The sequence below is a fragment of the Trachemys scripta genome, chromosome 1, assembly GCF_013100865.1.
Source record: "Trachemys scripta elegans isolate TJP31775 chromosome 1, CAS_Tse_1.0, whole genome shotgun sequence".
NCBI lineage: Eukaryota > Metazoa > Chordata > Testudines > Emydidae > Trachemys > Trachemys scripta.
In genome coordinates, this window is record NC_048298.1 from 164,197,626 (window position 1) to 164,205,033 (window position 7,408).

General features: G+C 47.0%; 1 protein-coding gene across 1 annotated transcript in view; it reads left to right on the top strand.

Annotated features, from left to right (window-relative positions):
• The first annotated feature begins 5,057 nt into the window (after positions 1-5,057).
• The window catches only part of PTGFRN (prostaglandin F2 receptor inhibitor), a 144,520-nt gene continuing 142,169 nt past the window's right edge, over positions 5,058-7,408 (top strand). The window contains exon 1 of the mRNA XM_034791902.1: positions 5,058-5,171. The gene's annotated coding sequence lies outside the window, so the exon portion shown is untranslated. The remainder of the gene's footprint in view (positions 5,172-7,408) is intronic.

A 7,408-nucleotide genomic window follows, 5' to 3' on the forward strand; every position in this document is an offset into this window, starting at 1 on the left:
CCCACCAGCAGCCCTGGTTTTGGCCGCCTCTGCTAGGCACCACCTCAGGCTTCCTAGACTTGCGTTCAAACAGAACTGATGACACCGTTGGAAAAGCTTGCGTTTTCTACTGAGTTCTGGCCAGGACTAGACCTGAAAGAGCTAAAATGCTGGGGAAGAGGCAGTAGCACATGAGCTTTCAAAGCTAAATTAGCATGCACAGGAAGCTCACGTAATGCAGAATAGACGTACATTATTCAAATCTAATTCAGACTCTGAAATTGCGGGGGTTTGGCCACTACCAATAGTGCCATTCATAGCATATAGGCAGCCCCTCAACATACACATACGTACAACTGTCACACAATGCACTTCCCACATACTTGAACCTCCCTTGTTTCTTTACTTAATTCATGCACTCACGTGTACGTCTCAAACACATACATATGCACGTACCACTCACATTTACGTGCACCACCTCATGCCCTTGTCCCCATACTGCTGTGGGCCCGTGCACTCTCCCCAACATGCACGCATGGACCAACACACACTCCCCCTGGCACTTCCCCATGTATGCACGCGTTAACTGTGTCTGCATCTCCCTCCATACAGGCAAACACACCTTTTCATTGCCCAATATGCACACATGCATCTCGTAGGCACACTTCCATCCTGTATACAGCTGCCCTTGCACCATATGTATGATACACTACATAAACCACACTAGCCTGCCTGTACATCATAAATACACCCATTCACACCTTCTCCAGGCTCGTGCACCTTTTCTCCCCACAACACACATGCACACAGACACTGCTCTAGCATAAATTCACACCATGAACACTGTACAAACAGCAGCTCTCCTACAGGTGCACACGCCGCGTTCCCATAGCACATACACATACCTTCTCCTGAACAGACAAGCCTTTGTGGCTATGCCCTGTTCTTTGACCTGTTCTGTTTTTTTTTTCTCCCTATTTCCCTGTTCCTTGCCGCTCCCTCTCATTCAGATTGTTAGTTACAACTGAATCTTCGTGAACAATAGAGCTGGCTGAATGTGTCTGACCAAAAAGGCTTTTCAGGTGAACTACAGCTGAACTCCCTCCCCCACTCCCTTATTTTTTTTTTCTTGCAAGAAAATACATTCAATGAAAATTTCCAATTTTTCGATGGAGGGAGCGGGAATCCACTCAGAATGTTTTTGTTTAGAAAATGTTGAACCTTTTCCTTTGGATGGTTCTGAATCTGACTGATTTTTTTTTTCAGAACAGTTTGGCCAAGAAAAATATTTTGACTCTTGACAGTTTGCGATGAAAAACCTATGAGGAAATATTGGTATTTTCTGAATAGCTCTAGCAAACACTCTCCCTCACAAACACTGGGTGGCTGCATTACTACAACCAGCTTGCCTAGGCCTGCCTGAGCATTCTGGGTTTGCATTTAATGACACACTAGCACTAGACTGTGCATTACCCAGGCATGAAGGATTGAGCGTGATGTCATGTAAATTTCTTTCCTCCAACCTATTTGCATGAGGTGTTGGTGTTTGGGGGTGCAGCAAATTACAGCGAATGACACCAGCCAATAGATTGCATGTAAGGGTTTTGCAGAGGCCTGTTGGGATCAGCAAGGATTTCCAGCAGTGGGAAGCTGGGGCAGGGCAGAACTCTTCCCTGTGTTGATTCCCAGCATGCCTCGCCTTTCTCCTGTTGGAAACCCTCTGCCTGTGTGATGTGCCTCCCGGCTGCCAGCTGTTCTTGTGACCATTAGGTGGGAAGGCAGTACTGGGCGTGTGTATGTGATTTGGCCAGCATCAAGTGTCAGTGAAACCAGTGGGGAAGGGAGTAGAAAGTGGGAGAAGAATGGCAGCATAGGGGTGATATTGGGGTGGGGGCTTTTAAGGGTAAGGGAGCTAGGTGCGGGGAAGGGTTAGGGCCTTGAAAATTGAGGCTGAGCATACACTTCTCGGTGCTCTAAGGGTTACTGGGCAGGCTTGCTTGTCCTCTGTTCCCTGAGCCCAACTGCTACTGAGCTAATTACTCTTACCTACCCTGCTTTTTCTGTGCTAGGCAGGGACTGGCATCTAACAATTTCATGAGACGTTTCTCTGAGTTGGTTGCTTCCTGAGTTATGTGAAGTGTCTGACTGAGATTTCTGAACAAGCTCTGGCCCCTGGCTCTGGTAATCGGCAGTTGACTCTGGTGCTGACCTTCAGCTTCGTTCCCCATCCTGGCCGCCTGCTCTGACTGCTAGACCTGACTCCTGCTCTGACCACTAGACCAGACTGTCTATACCCCGGTCCATAACGGTGAGGTTCTTTGCCCTGTGTTATGCAAGTCAGGATTACTCCTTCATCCCCCAGTTCACCTCTTCACCCTAACTGCAGCTTCCCATAAAGGCATTCGTACCTGTGCACTGCTTTGTGTTAGGTCAGCACAGGCCCACATTTAAGTTTAATAGTCAGCATTTAGCAAATAACTTTATTTGTAATGAGCTTTCTCCAATGCTCCATTCACTTCTTCCAAAGGATTTCCAGCCACACCAAAGATAATAGCTGAAAGCATCGCACATATAGTAGAGTAATGACTCAAATCCTCAGTCACTGAGGCTAACTTAACTAGAGAGCTCTGTGCATAAATTAAGTATGTTCACGTTCATGGAGAACTGATGCAGCCTTCTCTCCCCTACCGAAAAGCTCTCTGAAATCACTTCAAGACCCTGTGACTTGCTTCCTGTGAGTCAGAACAAAGCCAGCTGTCCTGTGTAGGGAGGAGAGGGGGTTAGCACAGATGACGCAGGAGCAAGATGAGTGAGAGCTATAGCACATTAACCTGTTCCAAAGCTGCAAAGATGAATGAGTCGAACTGGATGGAGGTGAATGGCATTTGGCCATATTTTCAGGACTGGTCTCAGTAACACAGAGACAATCACAAAGAACTCCGAGAGGAGAGTTCCTTGAAACCTCCCCAAGAGCAGTGGGGTGGATGTATTTAAATTCCTAAACACGGGTTGGACTGTCATGCTAGTTTACTCTTTAGTCTTATCCTTGCTTTGAAAGCAGAGTTTTGAGACCTCTTGGAAAACAAGGGCAGTCATTCACACTGTTTCCAGTATGATGGCCTGGGGTGGGGGGGGGGGGAAACTCTCCCTCACCACTCCACTAATCCTGGAGGAGATTCAGGTTTAAAGGTCCAGTACAAAAGTAGGCTTCTTCTTGGGGAGATCTAAACTTTCATCTAATGACCTTCCCTGTCCTATCACAACCTTGGCTTCCAGGCTGAGGCTAAGTGCAGAGAGATATAGCACCTAGTGGGTCCTTGTCTCAAAGTGAAATGGAAGGATCCATTTGGTGTGTCTATGGATTTCTGGGTGACCGATCACATTAATGTGGCTGCTGCTCAGACACCATCAGGACACAGCTTCTTAAGGGTAAACCAGGCTAAACTGACTCCTCTGAATCCATACAGAATGAACATACTGGGATGATGTGAGAGGGGCACTGTTGTGGGAGAGATCATGTTATGCATGAGGAGCGAAGCCTGGGGTGAAATCCAGGTCTCATTAAAGACAATGGGAGTTTTGCCATTGACATCAGAGAGCCCAGGATTTCCACCAGATGCTGACTACCCTGTGATCTTTAAAATTCCCACGGCACTTCTCTTAAGAGTAACAGTGTTAATCCAAGCATCATCCCCCACTTCCATCACAGGTACTTACATTCTGTCTTCCTCAATGCCCCTGTCAACTGGCTACAGTACTCTTTGCTTCCTGTCCAAAGTAGTTGCTCAGTGATGCTCTACACTGCTAAATAACTGCCCCTTTCCTCCTCAGAGGTGGCTACATTTGAGTAGCAGTTGAAGTGACTGTTACGTAAAGTTTGTGAAGTACTTTATGATCCTTCCGAATAAAAGAGACTAGAGGAATGTAAATCGCTATCATGAAGTCACTGATGTAGCTTAAATGGAATGTGCATGCACGCAGAGACAAGCTGAAGTAGTTGGAGAGAGGCTCCGGAGGGACATCCAACAGCCTGGATTGGGCAGTGGCCTTTCCTATGTTTTTTTGCTTGCTTTCTGCTCTTTCCTCCCCCGTCCCGCCCTTTGTAATCAGATAAAGAGAGGGAAGAGAGAGGAGCTAAGTTACTTGGAACTCTGCCTCCTTAAAGAGGGTCTTATTCCTCACCAGAATCAGTACAGTGTCATGCCATGTCCTTCTGAAGGAGGTGTTTCTTGTCCATGCCACAGTGTCCACCAGAGGTGAATATTTCTGACCTAGAGTTAGTGCGGGCTGAACCTCAGCGTTCAATTGTTTTGGTTTAGCTCCTTCATCAGACCTCCCACATTTACAAACAAGCTCCTTGAGAGAGTTCCCTGGGCTGCCTGCTTCTGGCTGGTCTGGAAGTATCATGAGAACAAATGTTGGATGGCATATCAGCACTTCTGCCTCAGCTCAGGCCAGAACCCGGAAATGCAGAGGTTCATGACAGTGAATGTGTGATCTTGAACAAATAACTTACTCGCACTCTGCCTCAGTTTCCCTGTCTGTAAAACCCTAATACTTATTTACCTTGCAGTGGGGTTGTGAGGTTTAATTCGTTAACATTTGTCAAGTGCTCTGAGAACCTCAGATGGAAGGTGCTGTAGGAGGGCAATGGATCTTTAATTTCAGATATCTAGCAAATCTGCCTTTTTCAGTAAAAGTAGTACAAAGGAAACGCTATTACTCCTTGCAGAAACAGGTTGTAATTTGCATGATGTTTTTCATTCTGTATTAGCTTCAGCAAGTCCCAGAGAGAGATGTTCTCATCTGTCCATAACAATGCAGCAGCCTCCAAGGGCTCCTATCAGATTTGTGCAAGGGTTCCTATTTCTGACTTAAGTGGCCTGTTCCTGTCGGGGATTGTCTGTCACTGGAACACAGCGACAGACTGACACGTGTTTGTGTCTTTGCTTGTGAATGGAGCCCTGTGCCTCTCGCAGCTACAGCAGCAGACATGTGAGATCAGTTCTATTCTGGTGATAACGGGCTGTTTCCCTGGCCCCGCCATCCCCTGCGTGTGTAGTTATCTGTAGGCTTCCTCTGACTTGCAGTGGAAAACCAGCGCACACCTATGTGTCCCATGACAGACGCACCCGCTCTATCACAAATATTGAGTGACTCCTTGAGCAGTAGCAAAAAAGGATTCCCCAAAGGTAAGATTCATGGCTGAGATGGTGGTGTGTGCAAGGAAAGGGACTAACTATCTTTATCTGAAGGAATATATATATATATATATATATATATATATATAATTTTGTGCTGCTGTTGCCCTCAGTGAGAGCTGTATTTGTTTATTTGATGGACTTTTTCCCTAGTTCAACCCCTCTCCTTCCCCCACTCCCTCCCATCTTATTTGGGGGAGGCTCTGGATCGTCCTCTCCCCCTGACTTTGGGAAGCAGCCTTTGAAAAGCCATGCGGACTCAGGTGGACCATCTTGGTATGGCAGTGGGGAGTTCCAGGGTTCTCTTTCCTTCCTCACTCTTTCCACCTCCTGCCCCCAAGGTTTGTTTTTTAGGGGGCATGGTAGCTGGCTCCACTTCCTGCTGGGAGACTGGCAGGCTCTGCTCCCCACCAAAATGCCTGACATTTTATTGGACTCCAATGATGATGTCCAGCGTGGCGGCATGCTGCCCCTCCTTCTGTTTACTATTGATTATGTACTTAGCCTGCAGGCTGCCACGCCTCGGAGAGAGGCGAGTGAGTGAGCATGAGGGAAAAGCTTGCTTGCTTTCGCACAGAAGTTTTCTGGAGCCTCCTTTTTCTCCAGTTCACTATTCCTGATGTCAGCAAGTTGCGGTTAATAAATATGGGCTGAGATAAGAGCACATCCTGGAGGGCCAGAGACAAACCTGGTTGAAAACAAGGTGGTGCTCATCCTTACTTGAGTTGGGCAAATAGAACAAAGTAGTCATGAATGTTCTTGTGACTAATGCCTGCCAATGGACTTCACTGGTGATTGGGATCTGTCTTGTTCACACACATGCAGGTGAACTGGCTTTGACTCTCCAAGCTGCTCACAGAACACAAGCTGTCATGCATACCACCATGAATAAATAGGCATGTGAGTATTCACACTGGCAGTGCTTTCCTGGCCATTTTGAGGAGCTCTTTTTACTAGCTGCACAGTACACTCATCACAGTTACGTATGTTCACAGATAATTGGCGACCAGAAAAGGAGATTCCTTCAGTTTATAAAACATAAGGCATCCAATCAGGGAACAGATATTCTACCATGTGACTTAAAGGAGCCATCGCTTGGTGTGAACATTGACTAAGGAATAAAATAATCTCAGCAAGCAGTTCACGAATAATCCATATGCTAAAATTTGTCCACACAAACTATTTGTCAACCCATTGTGAATAGCAATCACATTTGTAAACCTACAACCTGCTCAGGGATAATCCAGGAACAGAAAAAGAGACTGTCAGATAACCTATCTGCAGTGAATGATTTAACCAGCTTTAAGCATAGGTGACAGCAACTTGGAGTGTGCTGTTTTGGTCAATACATTTGAATTAGTCTCTTCTGCTAGGGGGTGGGTCTGTCACGTCACTCTGCCAAAGTTCAGGGATGGTCTGTGTTATTTCTTCGCTCATCCTGTGACCAGCAGGAACATCCTCTCCCCTCACCCCCATCCACAGACATGCCCATCGCTCCCTAGACAGCATTTTTCTTTATATGAACATGTATCGTGCAGAATCATAAAAAGTAGAGATAGAAAAGAGCTGTTAGGTGATGTCTACTACATCTACCTCTGGTCATTTGCACTGTTATCCCTAGTGAATATTTTCTAGTGTTTTCTCTGATCAAATTCTGTATGCCTGGAGTGCTGGGGCGTCCCTTCTTACACAGTGCAATAGAATTGCATTGTCAGCAAGTTTTCCTTTCAGCTATTCAGCCAAAATGTTTCATTTTTAACCAGATCTACAAAGGTTACAATAGGGGCAGGGAATAACCTAAACAAATGCAAGCTATTCAATCGGGGGTAGGAGGGAAGTAATCTGAAACAGATCTTCAATGGGAGGGCGATAGCTGGAAAGCAGTAATGCTGAATGAGAGCTGTGTGGAGTGGACAGCAAACCTGCAATCTGATATACGGGCAACCCCACCCCCCTCCTCCCAACAGATTAAGAGCTATGGATCAGTATGTAGAGGATTGCATTACCGGGGTGAAGATAGGGTTACCATACGTCTGGATTTTCCTGGACATGTCCGGCTTTTTGGGCTACAAATCCCCGTCCAGGGGGAAATCCCAAAAAGCCGGACATGTCCGGGAAAATCGGGACATGCGGGGCCGGCGGTGCGGGTGCTCGGGTGCCGGGCCAGGGGCTCGGGGGCCGGGCCGGCGGAGCGGTGCCGGGCCGGGTCGGGGGCCGGGCCGGCGGAG